This window comes from Vombatus ursinus, unplaced genomic scaffold, assembly GCF_900497805.2.
Source record: "Vombatus ursinus unplaced genomic scaffold, bare-nosed wombat genome assembly UNPS02014807.1, whole genome shotgun sequence".
NCBI lineage: Eukaryota > Metazoa > Chordata > Mammalia > Diprotodontia > Vombatidae > Vombatus > Vombatus ursinus.
In genome coordinates this window covers 52,246,224-52,269,987 of record NW_020954585.1, presented here as the reverse complement: position 1 = coordinate 52,269,987, position 23,764 = coordinate 52,246,224, and the positions used below count along the sequence as shown (strand labels likewise).

Sequence of the window (23,764 nt, the reverse complement as noted above, 5' to 3'; positions counted from 1 at the left end):
TGAGTTGAGGGTAGAACTGTATTACTGCATTTTCCTTTCCATTCATGTCCTTGGCCCTCTCCCATTCTCCATAGGCTGCCCCTCACCCTTAAACCCAACCTCTGCCTCAGAGATGGAGCCATTTAAAATGCCTTTAGTAGAGCAGTTATGAGTGACAGCATGGTATGGAAGAAGATCACGAGATGGCGGGGCAAGAGTTAGAAGGGATCTCAGAGGCTAGTCTAATCTGCTACATTTTTGTTGTTTGGTTGTTTCAGTTATGTCTGACTCTCTGTGACCCCATTTGAGGTTTTCTTAGTAAAGATACTGGAATGGTTTGCCACTTTCCTCTCCAGCTTATCTTACAGATGAGGAAACTGAGGCGAACAGTTAAGTGACTTGCCCGGGGTCACACAGCTAGTAAGCGTCCAAGGCCAGATTTGAACTCAGGAAGATAAATCTTCCTGACTCCAGGCCAGGAGCTCTATCCAGTGAGCCACCTGGTTCCCCATCTCATGCACAGGTCATAGATTTAGAGCTGGAAGGGGCCTAAGAGGTTACCTAGTACAACCCTCTCATTTTACAAGTGAGGAAACAGAGGACTAGAGAGGTTGACTTGCCCAAAATCACACAACTACTAAGTAGCAGAGCTGGTATTTGAACCCAGCTCTTCTGATTGTATGGGGCAGTTAGGTGGCGCTATAGTGCATAGAGCACCAGGCCTGGAGTCAGGAAGACTTGTGTTCCTGAGTTCAAATCCAGCTTCAGACACTTACGAGCTGTGTGACCCTGGGCAAGTCACTTCACTCTGTTTGCCTCAGCTTCCTCAATCTGTAAAATGAGCTGGAGAAGGAAATGGCAAACCATTCCAGTATCTTTGCCAAGAAAACCCCAAATGGGGTCCCAAAGAGTTGGACACGACTAAAATGACTGAACAACAGCCATCTCTGACCCTAGTTCTAGTACCCTTTCCACTATACTAATACAACAATTTCCTTCACAGAATCACAGATTTAAAGCTGGAAGAGCACTCAGAGGTTAACTAGAGGTTATTCTACAGATGAGGAAACTGAGGAAAGAAGTTAGGTCAAATTTGACCTCAAGTCTTTTGACTCTACCTCACCCCTCACTCTTTTCACTAACCCTGCCAGAGCACTAGACTGAAAGGGCTAAGTCCAAGTCCTGACTCTGCCATATATACAACTCCCTCCACCATTCTGAGCCTCAGTTTCCTCTTTTGTAAAATGAAGGGGTAAGACTAAGTGATAAATGTATTTGCCTATTTTTTAGACACCCCTCTCCCCACTCCAGGCATTTTTTCTGCTTGTCCGCCATGCATACAATGTTCTCCCTCCTCATCTCTGCCTACTGGATTCCTTCCAGTATCAACTAAAATCTCATCTTCTATTGGAGGCTTTTCCCAACTCCTCTCAATCCTAGCATCTTCCCTCTCTTAAATTTTTTCCTGTTTATCCTAAATATTGCTTATTTATTTATTTATTTATTCATTTGCTTTTTTTTTGGTGAGGCAATTGGGGTTAAGTAACTTGCCCAGGGTCACACAGCTAGTGTCAAGTGTCTGAGGCCAGATTTGAACTCAGGTCTTACTGATTCCAAGGCCGGAGCTCTATCCACTGCACCACCTAGCCGCCCCTGAATATTGCATTTTTAAAAAAATGTTTGTGTGTTGTCTCCCTCTTTAGATTGTAAGCTCCTTGAGGGCAAGGACTGTCTTTTGCCTCTTTTTATATTCCCAGTTTGTAGTACAGTATCTGGCATATAGTAGGTGCTTTATAAACAGTTTTCGACTGACTGGCTAAAGACCCCATCCCCATCCACATCCCCAGGGTTATTCTTTGTCTCCTCCACACTTAGGCTATAGCTCAGATCACACTTAGCATAGGGCCTATCTATTGGTTTCTGTATTGCAGAGGATTATTTTACAGGCGAGATCATAACTCTAATAAGAACTCATACGTGGGTAGCACTTTATACTTTCCAAAGCGTTTTCACATCCATTATCCCATCCACCCTGTGGGGTAGATAGTGTGGGTATTAGTATCAGCATTTAGTAAGTGGGAAAACAGGCTCAGATGGACTGTGGGCCTCTCCCAAGGTCACCGCACCTGGTGAGCTGGCAGAGTCTGAATCAGAATCTGAGCCTCTTCTGCAGAGCAGGGTCTCTTTCTTGGAAAGGAAGCAACTGGTGCCATGGTAGATAAAGTGCTAGGCCAGAAGTAAGGAAGTTGTTCAATCATTTTTCAGTGATCCCATTTAGGGGTTTTCTTGGCAAAGATACTGGAGTAGTTTGCCATTTTCTCCTCCAGCTCATTTTACAGATGAGGAAACTGAGGCAAACAGGGTGAAGTGACTTGCCCAGGATCACATAACTAGTAAGTGTCTGAGGCCAGATTTGAACTCAGGAAAATGATTCTTCCGGACTTCCAGACCCGGCATTTTATCTACCGAGCCACCTAGCTGCCGTGGAGTTCAGAAGATCTGAGTTTAGATCCAGTCTCAGCCTCAGATACTTGCTAGTTGTGTGACCCTGGACAAGTCACTTAACCTCTGTTTGCCTCAGTGTCCTCATGATGACAGTATCTACCTGGAAGGATTGTTGTGAGAATCATATAGGATAGTATTTGTAAAGCACTTAGCATGGTTCCTGGAACATAGGGGGTATCCCCTTTTTCCCAGGACATTGGAAAAAATTATGGTCAGAACTTCTTCTTAACAGTGCCTTTCTTTACAGATTAAATGGAAAATCAGGCACCAAGAGGCCTTGTCTCATGGGGTCCCCTAAGCAAACAGTGAGGGAGAAGGAGTATGATTTATGACCTATCAGGAACTTACTTCCTTATGGAAAGGGTTAAATTGATGAAAAAGCTAGCCAAAGCCATGGACTTTGGAAAGGAATTCCAGTGATATCAGGGAAAAAAATCTCCTACTCTGGTGAGAAATCAGAATTTCTTTGGAGCAGATCAAGGAACTTCTCAGCTTGTATAATCAGAATAGTGTCTCATGTGTGTCTCATGTTTGGTTCAACCAGATTTCCAGAGCAGGCCAGAGTGGCAGGCTCTTTGACCCCACTTTCCAGGCAGGGCATCAGTTTGATGATAGTGTAACGATTCAAGAGCTTCTGGGTCTAAGGAAACCTCTCCTCCTCTGGGAAGTCTTCTCATCCTCAGTGAGCCAGGATGAGGGCTTCACTTTCCCTCAAACCCTAGCACTCATTCCCCCCACCACCACCTCCATCTCCAGATTGGTTTCAGCCAATGTGAACCTGTTCAGATAGTCACACCATGTATAGTAGAAAGAGGGCTGGATTTGGAGTCAGAGACCCTGGGTTCAAATTCCGACTCTGCAACTTACTAGGTGGTCATTTAACCTCTCTGGGCCTCAGCTTCCTCTACAGTAAAATGAGGGAGTAGAATTAGATGACCGCTAAGGGTCTTTTCATCTCTGTGACCCTATGATTCTATGAATCATAACAAAAGCAAATATACCTGCTTTTAAAAACATGTTAATGGAAGGTTTGTGTGGTCATGGATATCGTTAACAATGACAGGTTGTCTGTATGTGTGATGCCACCAGGGACTGGAAACTTCTGGAGGTCAGGTATACAGTTATGGACATGATACCCAGCATACCAAGGCTAACAGGATCATCAACATAGTTGGTGAAAATGAAATATGAGCCAGGGCGCCAGAGGAGCCAAGAGCCTCTGTATTCCATCCAGCCCTGGGGTTCATCTCCATGAGCTTTGTCGGCATGAGGGAGAGAGGGCGTTCTATGGACAAAGGCCTCTTATACCAGCATTCTTCCCAGTGGCACTGAGGAGGGAGGCTCCTTGAGTTGCTCTCTGACCCTTCCTCACCTCTCCCCTTCCAGCACTCCAGCCCGGAGTGGTCTTGAGAGCAGACGTGCCTTCTAGGGACGGAGGGTTGCCTTTGCTTCTCCCTTCCACCCATAGCTTCTCTCATGAGGGCATTTTGAACCCTGGCTGACACTAGCCCAGGCTGCTGTATCACCCACTGCCTGTCTTATATAGGATCCAACCCTTGAGTGGGAAGGAAGAGATGGTTCTTATCTTAATTGGAATGACATGAATCTGATGACCTGAAGCAGATTTTCTAGCCCAGCAGACTCATGTAATTGCAACCACTGGGGGTTTGTCAAGCCTGTAAGCTCTCTATCTTCTTCCTGCGCCACATCCATTCTTCCTCTCTGTCCCCTCCTGCTACCATCTCTCCAGCTTTCTTGTACACTCTCTCCTTTCTCCCCTCTCCTGTTTTCCTTATCCCTCTCTCATTTCGTTGATTTGTTCCCTTTGCCTTTTCTCCCTCCTTCATTTGATTCCCCTCTTTAGTCTCTCCCTAGGGCCTTCTGACTCCTTGAACTCTTTGGTTTCTTCTGCCCTCAAAGCAAGGCATTTTGGAGCTTGGGCAGCACTCTGAGATTCTTGCCAGGTCACTGTGAAAAACAATTACTCATTTCATTTTATAGATGAGAAAATTGAGACTCAGAAGTGGAGGAGAGTTCGAGAAAGATTTCTTTGAGAGCCAAGTTGAAATTCCTTCAATTCCCCACAATCAAATCTTGACCCTCACTCTTTTTTTTTTTAAGGCCCTTGCCTCAGGTAATCATAGAGTCTTAGGATGATAAAGTTTTAGAACTAAACACAACCTAAAAGATCATCTTGTTCAAGTCCATCCTTTAACAGCTGAAGAAAGGACCTGTGTTTGACTCTTGTCTGTGCTTAGATTCAGTCTCATAGCTTGCTAGGGCTGGAAGGGACCTGAGAGACCTCCTAATCAACTCTTATTGATGGGGAAACTGAGGTCCAGAGGCTTCATTCATCTTCCCTTCATGCTTAGACTCTTCCTTCATTCTTCCTCCTTTTCCTTTCCCTTTGTGTTTGATACCCTCATCAACGTTATTATTCAGTTGTGTTCAATTCTCCAGGATGCCGTTTGGGGTTTTTACAACAGAGATAATGCAGTGGTTTGCCATTTCCTTCTCCAGTTCATCTTACAGATGAGGAAACTGAGGCAAACAGGGTGAAGTGACTTGCTCAGGGTCACACAGCTAGTAAAATGTCTGAGGCCGTATTTGAACTCAGGAGGAGGAGTCTTCCTGACTCCAGGCTGGGTGCTCTTCCATCTAGCTGCCTTATCAATGGTACTCTCTTAATCCCCCATGAGCTCTCCTCTCTTGCCCCACCCCACCCCACAAAATGGGGTCTTCTGGACTTTGAGCAAGTTCCTTCTTAACTCCCACATTTAAAAAATGAGAGGGTTGGCTTAGGCAACCTATAAGGATCCTTTCTAAAATCCTATGATCTAACCTGAGGTGGGAAAGGAAGCTGGGTTAACTAATATCTGTTATGACCTGAATGACCTCTCCAAGATTTTCCCATACTTGGGGCCCTATGGCTTTATTCGGTTCTGTGAACTGAGGGCCAGAGACATTAAATGATTTGCCCAGGTCACACTGCTAATAAGTATTTTCGAACCTAAGTCTTTCTCTCTTTAGGTCTAGAGCTCTCTCCTGGAGGAGAATGGGAAAAGTTTCCCAAAGGATATGAAATGAGAATTAGAGGCTGAAGGATGTATTAGAAGAGGAGAGGCAGGGAAAATCTTTCCTCTGAGGGGACCAGTAATCAGAATAGCCTAGAATTATATTGGGGCAGCTAAGTGGTGAAGTAGATAGCGTGCCAGGCCTGGAGTCAGAAAGACTCATCCTCCTGAGTTAAAATCTGGCCTCAGACACTCACTAGTTGTGTGACCCTGAACCCTCTTTGCCTCAGTTTCCTCATCTATAAAAAAAAAAATGAGCTGGAGAAGGAAATGGCAAACCACTCCACTATTCTGCCTAGAATACCCCAAATGGGGTCACAGAGTGAAACAAGACTAAACAGCAACAAGGATTAGGATTGTATTAGAATGCTTGAGAACAGGTGCCTAGCCCAGGGCCTGTCATCTTAAGTGCTTTTTCATTCATCCATCCATTCATCCATTCTTGAGGCTAGAAATTGTTTCCTTCCTTCCTTTATTTCCTTTCCTCCAGTGCCTAGCCCAGTGTTTATCGCCTTTAAGTACTTTCCATTCATTCATTCAACCTTGAGACTAGGAGTTGTTTCCTTCTTTTATTTGTACCTCTGTGCTAGCACAGAGCCTAAGGAAGTAACATGTAAAATGTTTTGCAAACCTTACAATGCTATACAAATCCTAGCTACCATTTTTATTAGGCACTTACTAACCAAATGTTCATTCGTTAAAGGAATAAACATGACATGGTAGGGCAAAGGGGGTCTGTGTGCTGACCAGCCAAGGATAGAGTGGAGGGTCATTGAATTAGAAAAGCTGGGGGGGGGGGGGGGGAAGATTGCAATCCATCTCTGGGGATTCTTTTCCCACTCCTTCCTAAGAAAGTGCATATTTCCAAAGCTAGGCACGTCCCATTCCCTTCTCCCGTCTACAAAATCTTTCTTCAGGTCCAAGTGCCCTCATTTGATTGGCTGGACGCTCAGCCCTCCCCTGAGGCGTGCAGTCCTCCAGCCTATAGGAAGCTGGGCTAAGGAGGTTTTCATTCAGGTCTCTTCCTCCCGCCTCCTCCTCAGCACTTGCCTTTGACAGATTCAAGGCACCATTTAAGTTCGCCCTGTTTTTATTTCAATTACCTTTTCATGTCAGGTTCCATGGTATTAGCATATTCAAATCGGACCCATTATTATTTCAATTAGCTGTTAAGTAATTAACTCTAATTTATTAACTATCTTTTCCCCCTTCCCTACATTTTTTTTGGTTATTTACATCCACTGCTAACTAACAATTTTAAGTAATTACACGTCACTCATTTAGTCTATTTGCACACACTTGCTCACCCTGGCAGGTTCCTTTGCTATGGTTGCTTTCAGCTTCCTTTTTTTTTTTCCAGGATGGAAGTAGCAATGCTATTGTGGAAGGATCCCTGAATAGTCTAGCTGCCCAAGTACCATCTGAGTACTCCTCAAATTCTATGGAACTCTGAGCGTTTGATGTAACAACATTGCTTGGTTCCTGGGGTAGTTGTGGAGAAGACATTTTCTCAATGTTACAGTATCACAAGAGGCAATATGATGTATGTAGTGTACATACAGGGCCCTGAACTTGCAGTCAGCAGGCCCCAGGTTCAAATCCTGCTCTTAGACACTCGCCAGGTGATGCTGTGCAAGTCACTTAATATCTCTCTAGGCCTCAGTTACCTCCTCTGTAAAACGAGGGGATTGTACTCAAAGACCTCAAATTCTCTTTCTAGCTCTAAATCTATGATCTGATAATTATTATGAGCATGCCTGACATATCTCATGTGAGGGTCAAATGAGATAACGTTATCTAAAATTGCTTTCTTGGTAAAGTTTGACATAAATATCAGCTATTTTTATTTGGGGAAGAGTAGCGACGCCAAATCTGGGATGCTAGCCATGAAATCAGGACCACTGTTAAGGCTAAGTTCTTGTGTTAATGGTCTCCCCATCACCACCCCTATCAACTTCAAGGTCCCACCTCATGTCTGCTCAGTACTGGAATCAGGAAGATCTGTATTTTAAATCTGGCCTCAGGCTGTGTGTCCCTGGGCAAGTCAATTAACCTCTGCCTCAGTTTCATCATCTGTAAAATGGGGGTGATAATAATAGTACATACCTTCCAGGGATGATATGAGAATCAAATGAGATAATATTTTTACTGAGACTAAGTGCCTGGAACATAGTAGGTGCTTAATAAATGATTGTTCCCTTCTCTCCCCCACTGTGAGATGGTCTGGTTCCCTTGCTCTTCTGGGACTTCAGTAATGATCCTTCCACTTTTCATCCAGACAACTGAAGCAATCTGTTCCTGACCAACAGGCTTGTAGAAAGAGCCCTGAGACTCAGGAAATCAAGATTTTTGTCCAAGTTTCACACAACTAATTAGTTGTGTGACCTTCAGTAAGTCACCTAACCTCTATGTGCCTCAATTTTTTTTTAATCTATCAACTAGCAATAATAATGTCAGGTCTCCCTGGATTATTGTCAGAATCAAATGAGATAAGAGAATGTGAACATGCTTTGAAAAAGAACAAAGCACTCTACAATATAAGGGATTATTATTATCTTAGGATAAGAGAGAGAAGATGAATGAACACAGACCATTAACAGTTTTTTCCCCCTATCTCCTACCTCTCCTCTAATCAAAGAAGCATGCTCAGAGGAGGTAGGCTTCTAAGGAAGGGCAGGAAGGTACATGGTAGCTGAGGAATTCCAGGAAGTCATGACTGAAGTAAGGGGCTTAGCGGGAGAGACAGGAGTGGGTGGAACTGAAGACATCTAGGCAACACAGGGACCTGAGTGCTGGATTTGGAGTCAGGGAGACCTGAGTATGAATCCTACCCCAGATATCTACTAGCTATATGGCCCCAGGCAAACCCCATTACCTCTCAGTCTCAGTTTCCCAATCTGTAAAACGGAGATAACAGCTACCTCACAGAATTTTTTGTGTGTGTGTGTGAGAATCAAAGGAGATAATATATGTCAAGCACTTTGCAAACTTTAAACTATGTAAATTTGAGTTATGTTCACAAATGGGGAGCTAACATAAAGAATTGCCCTAACTCAGGCTTACGGAGGAAGATGCCATAGAGTGGCCTGGGAACTCCCTCTGGAAAGCAACACTGAATAAAGCAATTTGTTTTTAAGGGATATATTAAGCACCTACTTAAAAAAATACTTATCAAAATTATTTTATAGTACCAGAGTACATAAATTCAATTTTTTTCCTTTGGAAAGCTAGGATATGTCAAGAATATACACAAATTTTAAATACAGGACATTTTAACATTTAAAAAATGGGAGGGAGGTGGGGGATTCCCCATTTTTTTCCATTTGTCTATGGAAATTTAGGGCAGATCCATTATCCAGGCAAGACAACCACCATAGGGGTTTGTAGGCTTCCATATTTATATACACCAAACACCAATGAATAGGGGTCAAGTCCATAATCCAAGGCCCCTTGTGGCTTCTTTCTGGCCATCTAGCCTTATAAAATGGTTCCTAAAGGGAAATGGGGGAAGGAAAGGAAGGAAAACATGGTGAATTGCCTGACCTCAGAGCTAGGAAGAAGAGAATTCAAGTCCTCCCTTGTTGAGCACTGCATTCCCTCTGGTATGTGTGTGAGGGATACAAGGTTTATATACCCAGGGTTCTTGTCCCCATGGAGTGTATAGTCTACTAGGAGACAAAACAGAACACAGCTAAATCCATATGATATATAATAAGTAAGAAGTGGATTAGAGAGGAGCAAAACGAAATGTTTTCCATGCTGCTGAGGCTGAGGCTGATGAATCCTTTGAGTTCAGGGATTCTGAGATGCAGTTGGCTTTTCAGATGTCCAAAGTCCTACACTAATATAGTAAGTCCCAGGAGTTGGGGAGCAACCAAGATGCCCAAGAAGAGGTGAATCAACTCATGTTGGAAAAGCCAAGCAGGTTGAAGCTTTTGTGTGTATATTGGGATCGGCCATGAGTGACTGGTATACCTCCAGCCCAGGCAAGATAGGGAACCCCAATCTCAAATCAAAAAAAGAAATGACGAGAAGTATATGGGAGCTCTGAGGGAGAAAGGTCACCCCTAGCAAGTGAGATCAGAGAAGACTACCTGGAGAAGGTGGCATTTAAATTGGGCTTTTAAACTCTAAAGTTTAGAGATTGGTTAAAAGTTCAATGGGTGAAAGGGAAGGGTGGGGAGAAAAGATACGAAGTATGGAAAATGTGGATCATTTTAAGAGACAGAGACAAATCCGACCCAGAATGCATAGTGGGGAGTAAAATCAGATAAATCTGGAAAAGTAGGATAATGCCAGATTGTGGAAGGCCTTGAATGTCAAGCAGAAAGGTCTGGACTTCACTTGACAGACAATAGAGGGTCACTGAAAGTTTTTTGGACAGAGGAGTGATGCAGCCAGATCTATAAATAAGAGAGATTAATAGGACCAAATTACAAATAAAAGAAGGAAGGAATAGAAGGAGAGAAAATAGAGGGGGGAGAAATAAGCAGTCTTTTATAAGGAAAAGCTTCCTTACAATTAGAGATGGTCTGTGAACCTGTGATTTCATTGGTATTTTGTTGTTGTTGAGTCATTTCAGTCGCAGTCTGACTCTTCATGATCCCATTTAGAGTTTTCTTGACAGAGATATTAGAGTGGTTTGCCATTCCTTCTCCAGCTCATTTTGCATATGAAGAAACTGAGGCAAGCAGGGTTAAGTGATTTGGCCAGGGTCACACAGCTAATAAGTGTCTGAGGTTGGATTTGAACTCGGGTCTTCCTGACTCCAGGCCCAGTGCTCTATCAGTAGATACCTAGCTGCCCTTCATTGAGTGCTCCCAAATTAGGAAACTCCTTTTACAAATGGAAATTGTCATCTTCTCTGAAATGTATAGTTTCAGAAAGCTGCATAGAGCACAGATAGACGAAAAGACTTTCTTACCATCACACATCCAACATAGAACAGAGGTGAGCCTTAAATCCAAGTTTTCCTAGCTCCAAGTGCATCACCTCTAACCACTATGCCACTTTTAAAAACGTCTTCATATTCATTATCAAATTTGATCCTCAAAACGTCACTGGAAGATAATGTTATTATTCCCATTTTATAGTTGGGGAAACTGAGGCACAGAGATGTTCAGTGACTTGACAAATTAGGATCAAGTAGCAAAGTAGTAGCAAAGCTAGTATTAGAACTCAGGTGTCCAAATTCTCTTACACCAAAATAAACTCTGCTTTTGTGATTCGTCATTCTGAAGATTTGCCCAGTCTCCTTATCACATCTATCTTCAAAAGGGGAGGGAGGTGATTCAGTCTCACCATCCAGTATCCTCTGGGCCCTTGTGGAGCTCTCAAGGCCTCCGCTCTTGAGAAAGAGTCATGACAAGGGGCAGCCAAGGTAGACCGTTGCCTAGGGTAAAACCAAGTCAGGAGAAGAGATCGATCCATCAACAAGCATTTTTTTACTTTGTGCTAGGCACTATACTAAACAGGCACAAATAGTCCTGAGCCTCAGTGAGCTTACAGTCACTTTTAAATAAAATTTTAATTTATTTAATATTATTAATTAGTAAATTTTAGTAAATATTATTGATTAATGTTAATATTTATTATTTAATAAATTTTAATAAACATTTTAATGCTAGAAAATCCTAATTTCCTCGGGCTGTACCTATTTGAGAGTTTATTGGGGAAGAATGCAAGTCAGGATCGCAGAACCATAGAATCTCACAGTTGGCAGGGACCTCAGAGCCCATCAAGTCCAACCTATACCTGAACCACAATCCCATCTACAACAGGTAACCTTCCATGTGACCATATAGCCTCTGCTAGACCTACTATTAGGGAGAGCTCACTATGTCCCAAGGGAGCCCATTTCACTTTGGGATAGCCATAATTACTAGGAAATTTTTCCTTATATCACACCTACCTTTGCCTCTTCTCAACCTCTTTACTTCTATTATGTGCCCTCTGGAGCCAAGCAGAACAGCACTAATTCTTTTTCACAATGATAGCCCTTCAGATATTTGAAGGAAGTCATTATGTGTCCACCAAGTCATCTTTTCTCCAGGCTAAACACCCCCAGTTCCTTTGACTGAACTTATGGCTTGGTTCTCTTACCATCTTAGTCATCCTCATCAGAATTTTTTTCTGGCTTATCTTTGTTCTTCCCAAATTACTGTGCCCAGTGGAAGGGAAAGGGGGAAAGGTGAGAGGAAATGAGTGAATCTTACTCTCATCAGATTTGGCTTAAGGAGAGAATAACATACACACTCAATTGGGTATGGAAATCTATCTTACCCTACAGAAAATAGAGGAGGAAGGGGATAAGAGAGCAGGGAGATGATAGAGGGGAGGGCAGATTGGGGCAGGGGGTAATCAGAAGCAAACACTTCTAAGAAAGGGACAGGGTCAAAAGAGAGAATAGAATAAATGGGGGACAGAATAGGATGAAGGGAAATATGCTTAGTTTTTCACAACATAACTACTATGGAAGTGTTTTGCATGACTACACATGTATAACCTGTATTGAGTTGCTTGCCTTCTCAATGAGGTGGGGAGGGAGGAAGGGAGAAAATTTGGAACCCAAAATTTTAAAAACGAAAGATAAAAAAAATTGTTTTCACATGCAACTAGGAAGTAAGATATACAAGAAATAGGGTATAGAAATCTATCCTGCCCTACAGGAAAATTAAAGGGGTAAGGGGATAAGAGAAGGGGAGAGAGATAGAAGGAAGGGCAGATTGGGGGTATTCAGAATGCATGCCATTTTGGGGTGGGGGGAAGGATGAGATGGGGAGAAAATGTGGAACTCAAAATCTTGTGGAAGTGAATGTTGAAAACTAAAAATAAATTAATTAATTAAAAACAAACAACAAACAAAAAAAAAAAAACCAAATTACTGTGCCCAGAATTCAACAAAAGTCTCAGGAATAGTATGATCAAAAGATCCCCACATTCTGGGCATTGTACTTTTGTTAATGCTGCCTTGGAATAGCATTAATTTTTTTGAGCTGCAATGTTACATCATATAGAACTTACAACCCAATAAGACTGCCAGACCTTTTTCATATGAACTGTTGTCTAGTCATGCCTTCTCCATCTTATATCTGTGAATTTCCCTTGGCAGTTCCAACCTGTATGCCTATCAGCTGTCTATACTAAGTTTGACATCAATATGAGTGAAGCCTTGGGCCTAAGGAGGGGCAAACCAGCCCAGATTGGAAACTGAGCAGGTCAAAGTTCCTGTATCAATCAGTGGCAGGCCCATGAATAGCCCTGTACTTCCAACCTGGGCAAGATGAGGGCACCCCCCAGTCTTTAAAAAAAAAAAAAACAAATAACAGGGATGCCGCATTGCCTCTCACCAATCAGGCTCATTCATTAGAGAGCTGATGTCACTTCCTCTACTTTAATGGTATGTAAGCAGAGTTGGACGCTCATTGCTGTTCTGACATTCTACCATTCATCCCTCATTGACCCCTTATTTCTCTCCTCATATTAATGGTTCTAAACGTTTTTCTTCTTTCCTTCCACCACCAGCATTAGCCTCGCCCACTGTGCTTACAGCAGATAAACTGACATAGCCAGGTAGCATGGCGTATTTGGAAGAATTCTGAATTGAGACAAGAGACTTGATTTCTCATTTCAGCTCTGCATAAACCTTGGGAAAATCATTTCTTTTGTCCCCAGTTTCTCCCACAGTACAATTAGTGGGACCCAGCTAAATGATGTCTAAGGTCCTTCCCAGCTCTAACACTCTATGATTGTAAAGTTCCTCTATAAAATGGGCACAGTATCCATCTGTCCACTTCACAATGCTGTCGTGGGGATCAGGTGAGATTATGGCAGTGTATAGTCAAGATTGAGAGTGGGAGGGGACATTAGAGATTATCTAGTCCACCTCCCTTATTTAATTTTTTTTTAATTCTCATCTATATTTCCCAATATATTCCTTTCCCACCCCTTACAGAGAGCCATTCCTTTTTTAAATATTATTTTTCCAATTATATGTAAAGACAATTTTTAACATTCATTTTTACAAAATTTTGAGTTCCAAATTTTTCTCCCTCTCTCCCCTCCCCTCATTCTAAAATGGTAAGCAATTTGATATAAGTTATATATGTGCAATCATGTAAAACATATTTCCATATTAGTCATAGTTGTGAAAGAAGAAACAGATCGAAAGGAATAAACCACAAAAAAACAAAGAAAGTGAAAATAGTGTGCTTCCATCTGCATCCAGACCCCACCAGTTCTTTCTCTGGAGGTGGACAGCATTTTCCATCATGAGTCCTTTGTGACTGCCTTGGATCATTGTATTGCTGAGAAGAGCTAAGTCATTCATAATTGGTCATCACAAAATATTGCTGTTCCTCTGAACGATGTTCTCCTGGTTCTGCTTATTTTATTTTGCATCAGTTCATATAAGTCCAAGTTTTTCAAAGTCTGCCTGCTCATCATTTCTTATGGCACAATAGTTTTTCATTACATTCATATACCACAACTTATTCAGCCATTCCCCAAGTGATGGGCATCCCTTCAATTTCTAATTTTTTTGCCACCACATAAGTAGCTGCTATGAGTATTTTTGCACATGTAGGTCCTTTTCCCTTTTTTATGATTTCTTTGGGATACAGACCTAGCAGTGGGTAGGTCAAAGGATCAAAGGATATGCATAGTTTGGTTGCCCTTTGGGCATAGTTCCAAATTGCTCTCCAGTATAGTTGGATCAATTCACAACTCCATCAACAGTGCATTAGTGTCCCAGTTTTCCCACATCCTCTCCAATATTGAGAACCATTCCTTACAACTAAGAGTAATACAACTAAGAAAAAATCTGATATTATATGCCATATATGACACCCATAGCTCCCTACCTCTGCAAAGAAATAGAAGAGATGCCTTCTCCTATCTTGATCATTATAATTTCACAGCATTCAAGTTCAATTGTTTTCCAACCCACTTGTTTTAAAAATGAGGACACTGAGGCCCAGAGAAGGTAAGTGATCTACCCAAGGTCACACGGATATTAAGGATAGAGCTGGGATTCAAACTCTGGTCCTTTGACTCTTGGTGTTTGGGTTAGACTCCATGGCTTCTGAGGTCTTGTTCACCTCTCAAATTCTGTGATTCTAAGCTCAGTGCTGCTTTTACTATGTGAAAATGCTTTTTAAAAACTCTGGATATCTGCACAAACATAAGAGGCTGTTGTTATAACTGAGTTGTTTTTGATCCACTCCCTAGAGGGAGCCTCACAGCATTTAATAGGCAGCTGAGACAGACCATGTCAGTAGTCATAGGATCACAGATTTAGAACGAGAAGAGACTCTACATGTCATCAAGTCCACCTATCTCTTGAGGAAACTGAGGCCCAGAGAGGTTGAGTAACTTGCTCAGGGTCAGACTACTAGTAAATGTTTTAGGCAGGTCTTTCCAATCCCAGGTCCGTCGCTCTGCTGGACCTTATTGCTCATAGATACTCTTCCTTCAATGGCAGATAGAGTGTCAGACTTCTGTGTGTGTTCAAGCCTCACCTTTCTCCCTAGTCAGAGGGCAAGCTACCACAAGGCAGGTACCATGTCTTCTTCTCCACACAGGACTGGGTGCATAGTCGGCACAGACTTGTTGAGTGAATGGATCATAGATCATAGATATAGAGCAGAAAGGAACTGCAGAGCCCATCCAATCCAACCCCTTTATTTTACAGACAAGGAAACTGAGGCATGGAGCCATTAAGACATTAAGATGAGAGAACACAGTATTCAAAGTGGGATTTGAACCCAGGTTTTCCTGATTCCAAGTCTGGTATTCTCTCTACTACTCCCCACTGTCTCTAAGTGAATAACAAAGGCAGGAATGAGAGGGCTTCAGCCTTCCACTTGGAATCATTTTTTCAGCCTTTGCCTCAACCAGTCAGAGCTCAAGGGGTATTTTGTCACTCTTTGTGGCAGATTTTTAACTGCAGAGACATAGAGAGTTATTTGAGTTAATCTCAAGGATGTGAGAGGGAGGGTCGAAAGGGAAAAAATACCCTGTAATTTGAAAAGCATCTTGAGTCCCCATGCGTCACCGCTTACAGAAACCTGTCTTGTCCTTTCAAAGGGCAAGGCATCTCTCTCCATGTGACTCTTATGTGGATTTCTGCGTTTGCCTCTGCGTGACATGCATGTGTCTGTGTTTACGTGTCATTGTGGGCAGCTATCTTTGTGTATCTATTGGTGTGTTTCCTGATCAATTTGATGAATTTGTATGGAGGTGAGCCCTTTAGGGGGACTTTGATGATATTTTCCTGTGAAGGATATGGGCATGACAAGGGGTACCTCATCGAGAGGATGGAGGACGTCTTCTGGGTAATTTTGGCCTGTTCAGATCTCATTAAGGATGAATGATAAAGTCTTAGTATTTGAGGAAGATGTATTTGGTTCTAGCTGTTGTCAATCAGTCACTCCTTTGTGCTAGGTCTTTAATAGGGATCTCATAGGCCTTCATCCATCTAGTTAGAGGAAGATGGGGAAGGAGGGAAAAAGAGAAAGAGAGGAAGGGGAGAAGAAAGGATTAAATGATTCATAAATCATTTAATTAAAATTACAAAATTAAAATTTGTAAAATATTTAGCACAGAACCGAACACATAGTAGTTGCTTAAAAAATTTTTATTTCCTTCCTTCCTATTTAAGAGTCAATCAGGGCTGCAGGGTGGAGTATAGTGAGGGGAGAAGCCCTCGTATATGTGTAGACTGTCCACATTTTCTGGGAGCTATTAAGGTAGCCTTTGGGTAGAGGTTCATTTGTAGGAGGCATTTGTCACCTGCATGACCTTGGTCAAGTTGCTTTACTTCCCTCCACCTCAGTTTCCTCATTTATCAAATGAGAGAATTGGACTAAATGGCTTTTGTGATCTTGCCCAGCTCCAGATCTATGATCCTAGTTGGATAAGTTCTCTCCCGCTTGGCCTGAGAAATGGTGGCAAGTGGCAGCAGAGGGGTCTGTCAACAATATGGCCCTAGGAGAAGACATAACATCATTTTCCAGAGAGAGATGGGAAAGCTTCTTGTCTCAGGCTTGAAGTGACAGTGTTATAACCTTTCAGTCCAAGAGATTGCAACCATGGGGAGAGGGGAACTGAGTTTAAGTGGTAAGATTTCCTGAACCCCAACTTTTGGAGGAGTGTCAAAGAGTTTCTGGATTGAAAAATCTAGAAGTGATTAAGCTAGAAGAAGAAAAACTGGGCTTTGTACTCACCTAATAATATACATTATCTGAATGATACCAGTCCAATGGGCCCTTTAGCAACCCTCAAGCTCATTTCCATTAGGGGAGAGTCTAAGCTCTTGGGGTAGTACTCTAGAGCTAGAGTCCTTCATAAGTCACTGGGGGTAAAGGTGGCTTTCATAATAATAGTTAATATTAGAAAGGGGAAGATAATAATATCATTTGTATCTGTGGTGCTATGAGTATTTTATGTTACTTTGTGGTTTCTGTGGGGTTAAATAAATGCTGTCCTGTACCAGACATGCATTGTTACTTTGAGTGCTTGCACAGGGACCCTTTACTCACACCTGTGGAGAATTAGACATAAACTGTATTTTGAGTTCCCCATAGGATAGTCTGGGTAAGGCAAAACAAGCCTAAAGGATATAATTTGGGGGAACCTAGTCCATATAAGCTCAGAACATTGAGTACTGAGGCATGCATTCCATCTGACATGATGGTGCCTGTGTGTGTCTGTGTGACTACATCTGTGTATGTGTCTGTGTATGACAGCCTGCCATGTCACCATGTGCATGTATCTCTGCGCGCGCGCGTGCGTGTGTGTGTGTGTGTGTGTGTGTGTGGCCTTTGCCAGCTGTAGGTTGTATCTGTGTTTGTTTTTGCCAGTGATATGTCACTGGGAAATGGAAGAGATTTTCCTGGATCCTGCTGAGGAGCCCATCATTAGCAGTGATGTCTGCCTTCCCCAAATGTGCTCCCAACCCACGTATAAACCAAAGGTGCGATTGTTCACTTAAAAACCATGATGTGTTATTTAGTGCCAAACATATCCCTCACCCGAGTGCAGATTGGAAAGAAGAATCATGAGTGTCTCCTCCGTGCCTGCCCCTCCGTCTGACTCCTGTCCCCATGTCGTGTATCAGCCCCATCTCTTCTGCCTGACTAGTTTGTTCCCAGTGTGCTGCTGTTCCCACCCTGTGCAAGTATATCTCAGCCTCTGGCCTGGCATCCCATCAATCATTCTGGTGAAGAGACTTTACCACACCCCATTGCCTTTCCTGTTCTTCCTCACTGCTGGGTATAAGCTCTCCCTAGACAGGCCTATTGTTCCTAAGGGAATAGAGGCTTCAGGTTTTCTAGCTTATCTTTGGGATCTATACTAGTCCGAGAAAGGTGTTTTTTCTTTAAATTTAAGTTTGCTTCTTGTACCCATGAAGCCTTGTTTCACTCACCTTCTGTGTCATAGTGCCATGGGTAAGAGGGATATCTTGTCTTTCATCCTGTCTCACCTATACATGCTATCTCTCCCTGTTAGAATGAGTTCTTTGTGCACAGGGAGGGACTGTTTTGCTCTTCTATCTGTATCACCAAGGTTGAGCACAGTCCCTTGCATATAGTAAGGACTTAAAAAATGCTTTTTCATTCACTCATTCTTTCTTCCCAAAAAAAGGGCCAACCTCCTGTGAGTGAATTTCCCATCTCTGGAAACTCCCAAGCAGTTCCCATCTCTGGAAGGCTTGAAAAAAAAAAGGAAATTCTGTCAGGGAAGGAGTAGGAGGGGGGAGTTGTCTCCACATACTCCCCTGTTCTTATCTGTCATTGGCTTGCTGGGCTTACTAGGCAAGATCAATCCCCCACTCCTGATCTCCCTTTGACCTGCAGCATTTAGTATATTTACCTTTCTAATCAACATCTATCAATAAATTAACAAACATTTACTGTCATTATTATTCTAGCTCATATTTATTAATATTTTGTGGTTTTTTAAACACCTGCCTCAGAACACCTCTGAGGTAGGTAGCGCCAGTATTATAATCTCAAATTTACGGACAAGGAAACTGAGGCCCAGAGAGGTAAGATAATTTGCCCTAGTCATCCAGTAAGTAGTAGAGTCTAGATCTGAATCTAAGTCTGTGTTCTTTCTACTATAACACATTGCCCTCATGTGCTATATGCTATGGAAGATACAAAGTATAATGCACAAAAAACCCTGTCCCCAAGGAGCCTGGGCAGCTGGGTGGCACAGTGAATAGAGTGCCACGCCTGGAGTCAGGAAAAGTCATTTTTCTGAGTTCAAATCTGACCTCAGACACTTATTCTGTGACCCTGGGCAAGTCATTTTACTCTATTTGCCTCAGTTTCCTCATCTTAAAATGAACTGGAGAAGGAAATGGCAAACCACTCCAGCATCTCTGCTAAGAAAACCCCAAATTGAATGACTGAACAAGTTGTGGTATATGAATATAATGGAATACTATTGTGCTATAAGAAATGATGAGCAGGAAGACTTCAGAAAAACCTGGAAAGACTTGTATGAATTGATGCTGAGTGAAGTGAGCAGAACCAGGAGAACACTGTACACAGTAACAGCCACATTGTGCAAGGACTAACTTTGATAGACTTAGCCCTTCTCAGCAATGCAAGGATCTAAGACATCTCCAAAGATCTCATGATGGAAAATGCTATCCACATCCAGAGAAAGAACTATGGAGTTGGAATGCAGTTCGAAGCATACTATTTGATCTTTTTTTTCTTCTGTTTTGTTTTGTTTCTTCTTGTGGTTCCTCCTATTGGTTGTAATTCTTCTTTACAACATGACTTATGTGAAAATATGTTTAATAGGAATGTATATATAGAGCCTCTATCAGATTGCATGCTGTTTTGGGAAGAGAATCAGGGAGGGAGGGGAAGAAAATTTTAAACTAAAAGCTTATGGAAGTGAAAGTTGAAAACTAAAAATAAATAAATTAATTTAAAAAAAGGAAAAAAAAAACCTCAAACGGGTTGGACACAACTGAAGAACAACAATTAGTCTGTAGTCTAATTTGAGTTATATCCTTTAAAAAAGAATAAATGTGTCAAATAAACTAAGGTAAATACTAAATGGATGGTAATGTAGGAGTTTGCAGAAAGGAAAAAATCAGTAAGGCTCTACATATCAGTAAGGTTTCCCATTACCATGTCTCCTCTGAGATGGTCCTGCTTTTCTTGTCTGCAAGGGTCTTTCTGTTTCCATCCTACCCCACTGATAGATTGGCTTTTCAACTGATTAATTCCAACAGATGATGGGATCTGTTTGGGAGCTATGTCCTGTTTTCTTTCTCATCCTTTCATAGATGATCTCTCCATCAACCCAAAGGATGGCCCATTTTGATGACCAGGGTCTCTCTTAGATGACTGAGCTGTTACCGGCATTGTTTTCTTCCCGTCTCCCTTACAGAACTTCCTTTCTCTTTCTCTGCAGATTGAGTATTGGTCTCTGTGCCTGATCCTGCCCCACAAATCCTGGAACCACTGTGTCTGTCAGCAATGAGAGATGAGTAGACTCTCTTCATGACGTCAGAGGAGAAATATACACCAGACTGCTCATCTCAGATGCTCCAAATCATCAGGCAGCTCCCAGCTTCCAGGTAAGGGATGATTTATTTTGTGCTCTCTCAGCAAGGGAGAGGGGAAGCTGCCTCTCAAAGAAGTGGTCAGTCCACAAGCAGATGTGGTACAGATGGAACCAGATATGATCAAGAGGGAACCAGGATAGGCACCTCTACTGGAGCTGAAAGGGTTTGTGTTTGGGGGCAATCAGAGAGGGTTCAAGCCCATGACCCAAGTTAGGGTCATTCCAAAGGGATGAGAACAGGTAGAAATGGGCAAAGGCAGAAGGTTCCATCATGAGATCATGACTGGAGAAGCATTTGGGGATCTTGAAAAGGCTTCAGAGAGACAGAACCTGCTATCTAAGCCCTTGACCATTTCTCTCCCCCAGGGAGTCAGGATGCAAAATGGATCTGAGTCATGGAAAAAAATCAATCTGGATGAAAAGTGACTCCTTCTAGGTAGCTAGGTAGTATAGTGAGTGGTATAGTGACTCCACTGAAATTAGAGTCAGGAAGACCTAAGTTCAAATCCAGCCTTGTTAGCTGTGTGACCCTGCACAAGTCATATAACCTTTGTTTGCCTCAGTTTCCTCAATTGTAAAATGGGGATAATAGCAACACATACCTCACATGGTTGATGTGATGATCAAATGAGATAATATTTTTAAAATGCTTGGTACAGTGCCTTGGCAAATAGTAGGTGCTTAATAAATTCTTGTTTCCTTCCTCCCTTTCATTTCTTTAAGGAACATGAATGTTCCAGATCTCAATTTAAAGCAAGCATATGTAAAATGAATCATGTAAATGATAATCATGTAAAATGAATCAAAATGAATCTAGTGGGTTCTCTTACAAAATTAAGTGCTCCCACGGAAGGAAAAATATCTCCCAAATGACTTGAGTGAAGAACTGGGGTGAAGAAGGAATCTAAGGGTGTCATCCTAATGGCCTTCCAGACACTTCTATACCAACAGTGTTGCACCTAGTAGGAGTTGTACATTTTGCAGCTGTGTAGATATGGCAAAGAAAGGTCCCCAGAGAGAAAGAAATCAGCAGTTGCAGTTTATTGTTCTCCATCCCTGGTTTTTACCTCTCTTCTTGACTGTATTGCCTCTGGGTTATGTAGATCCATCCATCCCTTCCTTGCCTCCACCCACCCACCCATCCATCCATTCGTCCATTCATCATCCCTCCATCCATCTTTCCACCCATCCACCTACTTTTCTATCTCTCAGAATGCCTTGGGGGGCCATTTTTCCCCTCAACCTCCCACTCTATTTGCTATGGATTGGTGGCCCAGCTGACCCCTCCCTTGGTCTTATGGTCCCTCATATGTTGCCTGGTCTTCTGTCAGCTGATGAACAGACCCAGGCAATGCGGGTCTTATTCACAACACATCTGAGAGTTACTGCCAAGAGCTGCCACAAATCATGGGGAAATGCTTCAGATGGAAGGGGTCATTTGTTCTTCAGCTTCCTCTAGACCAACATTGCTCAAAGAATGGTCCATGAGACCCTTTCAGGGTGTCTTTGAGGTCAAAACTATTTTCACAATAACACTAAGATGTTTTCATTTCTAATATAGTAAATATTGATCAATACAACCCACATGAACAAAAGCTCCTTGGGGAGAGTCCTTGATCATTTTTAGGAGTGTGAAGGGTCCAAAGATCAAAAAACTGAGAACTACTGTTGTATACCATACAAACTTCCCTACCTAGGGCTCTCCTGGCATTTAGCTGTGATTTTCTTCCACTTATTTGGAGGAGAAAGGAACAGTGATAGCACAGAATGAGAACTAGATCTTGGACTCAGAAATCCTGTCTTTGACACCTAATTAGCTTTGTTGCCTTGGGCAAGTCACTGAACCTCTACTTGTTTTGAGCCCCTGTTTTTGTCATCTGTAAAATGGGAATAATAGCACTTGTGCTACCTACCTCCCCAGACTCCAATACATTCACATATGTAGATCACTTAGTATACTATAAAGTGTTATATAAATCAATCCATCGACCAACAAGCACTTATAGAACTGATTTTTTTAAAGGAATGTTAAAAATAAATAAATAAATAAAAACCAAACAAATAAATAAAATGTTAAGCACTCACTACTGTACTAGGCACTAGGGATGCAGAGACAAAAACAAAACAGTCCTTGCCCTCTGGGAGCTTACATTATTATTGTTAACACCTAGCATTATTTATAATGTCTGCCATGGCTGGCTCGTTACATCACCCTGTGCTGACAGCTGCCACTGCCTAACATAGGATGCCCTCCACTCCAAATATCCCTTAAATTAGAGAATTTGAACTTCACAGTGGGCAGCTAGGTGTCTCAGTGGCTACAGCGTGAGCCCTAGGGTCAGGAACACTCATCTTCCTGAGTTTAAATCTAGCTTCAGACACTAACTAGCTGTGTGGCCCTGGTCAAGTCACTTAACCCCATTTGCTTCAGTTTCCTCATCTGTAAAATGAGCTAGAGAAGGAAATGACAAACCACTCTGGCCAAGAAAACCCTAACAGGGGTCATGAAGAGTGGGTCACAACTGAAACAACTGAACAACACTTCACAGATTCATAGACCAATAGATTTGAAGGCTGAACATCTGGGTTCAATTTTGTTACTTCCTAGGCAACCTTGGGCTAGTCAATTCACTTCTGTCCACCTTCGGTTCCTATCATCGGTAGTACCATATGCTCTCTTAAGGCCCCTTCCATCCCTAGATTGATGATCCTAGGGTCCTTGCCAAATATGTAAAGTCAAGATTCTATATTTTGAGTTGAATGAAAATAAGAGATACCTGCCCTATGTCCAGATGGGCTGAGAGAAGGAAGGATGTTCTGGTTGAGTAGGCACATGCCCCTTCAGAGAAACGGAGAACCCAGTCTGTCCTGCTGCGGGTGGCCTCCCCTAGAGCTGGCCAACATTGTCTCCAACACAGTGGGCTTGCCCTTCTTAGGGCGTCTTTAATTGGCCAGTTCTCTTTAACATCAAGGAAGAGCGCTATATAGAGCCAGGTCACTTTGAAAACCTGAGCCTCGTGAGGTCTGGGCCCGCGTCCACCTGCCAGGTCTCTCCTCTGGACTTTTCCTAACACTCTCTTGGGACACAAATTGGAACTGGGCCGCCACAGTGGTTCAGGCAGCTCCAGAAAGAGTTTTTTCTCTTAGGCCTAGCACCCTTCCCCTTTTCTGTGGATCTCACTCCTCCCTGACTACCACCCCCACAGGCTTTTAGAGACTGAATCAGACTTCTAAGCAGCCAGGGGCCTTCAGCATGGTGTGCCTTCCATTACAACAGCAACAAATCATTACCACTCCTGTTTTATGATTTACAAAGTATTTTTTCTCATCACAGTCCTGGGAAGAAGGTAGGGCAGGAATTATATCGCACACTTATTTTTATAACTGGGTAAACTGAGGGCAGCTAGATGGTACATTGGATAGAGCACCGGCCCTGAGGTCAGGAGGACCTGAGTTCAAATCCAGCCTCAGACTTGAGGCTGTACTAGCTGTGTGACCCTGGGCAAATCACTCAACCCCAATTGCTTACAGAAAGAAAGAAAGAGAGAAAGAAAGAAAGAAAGAAAGAAAGAAAGAAAGAAAGAAAGAAAGAAAGAAAGAAAGAAAGAAAGAAA

The 23,764-nt window shown here is 42.5% G+C and overlaps 1 protein-coding gene across 3 annotated transcripts in view; it reads left to right on the top strand.

Annotated features, from left to right (window-relative positions):
• ELFN1 (extracellular leucine rich repeat and fibronectin type III domain containing 1) overlaps window positions 1-23,764 on the top strand; it is a 192,074-nt gene that overhangs the window by 91,193 nt on the left and 77,117 nt on the right. For all 3 annotated transcript variants that reach the window (XM_027874281.1, XM_027874279.1, XM_027874280.1), the window contains one exon: window positions 19,998-20,163. The gene's annotated coding sequence lies outside the window, so the exon portion shown is untranslated. The remainder of the gene's footprint in view (window positions 1-19,997; window positions 20,164-23,764) is intronic.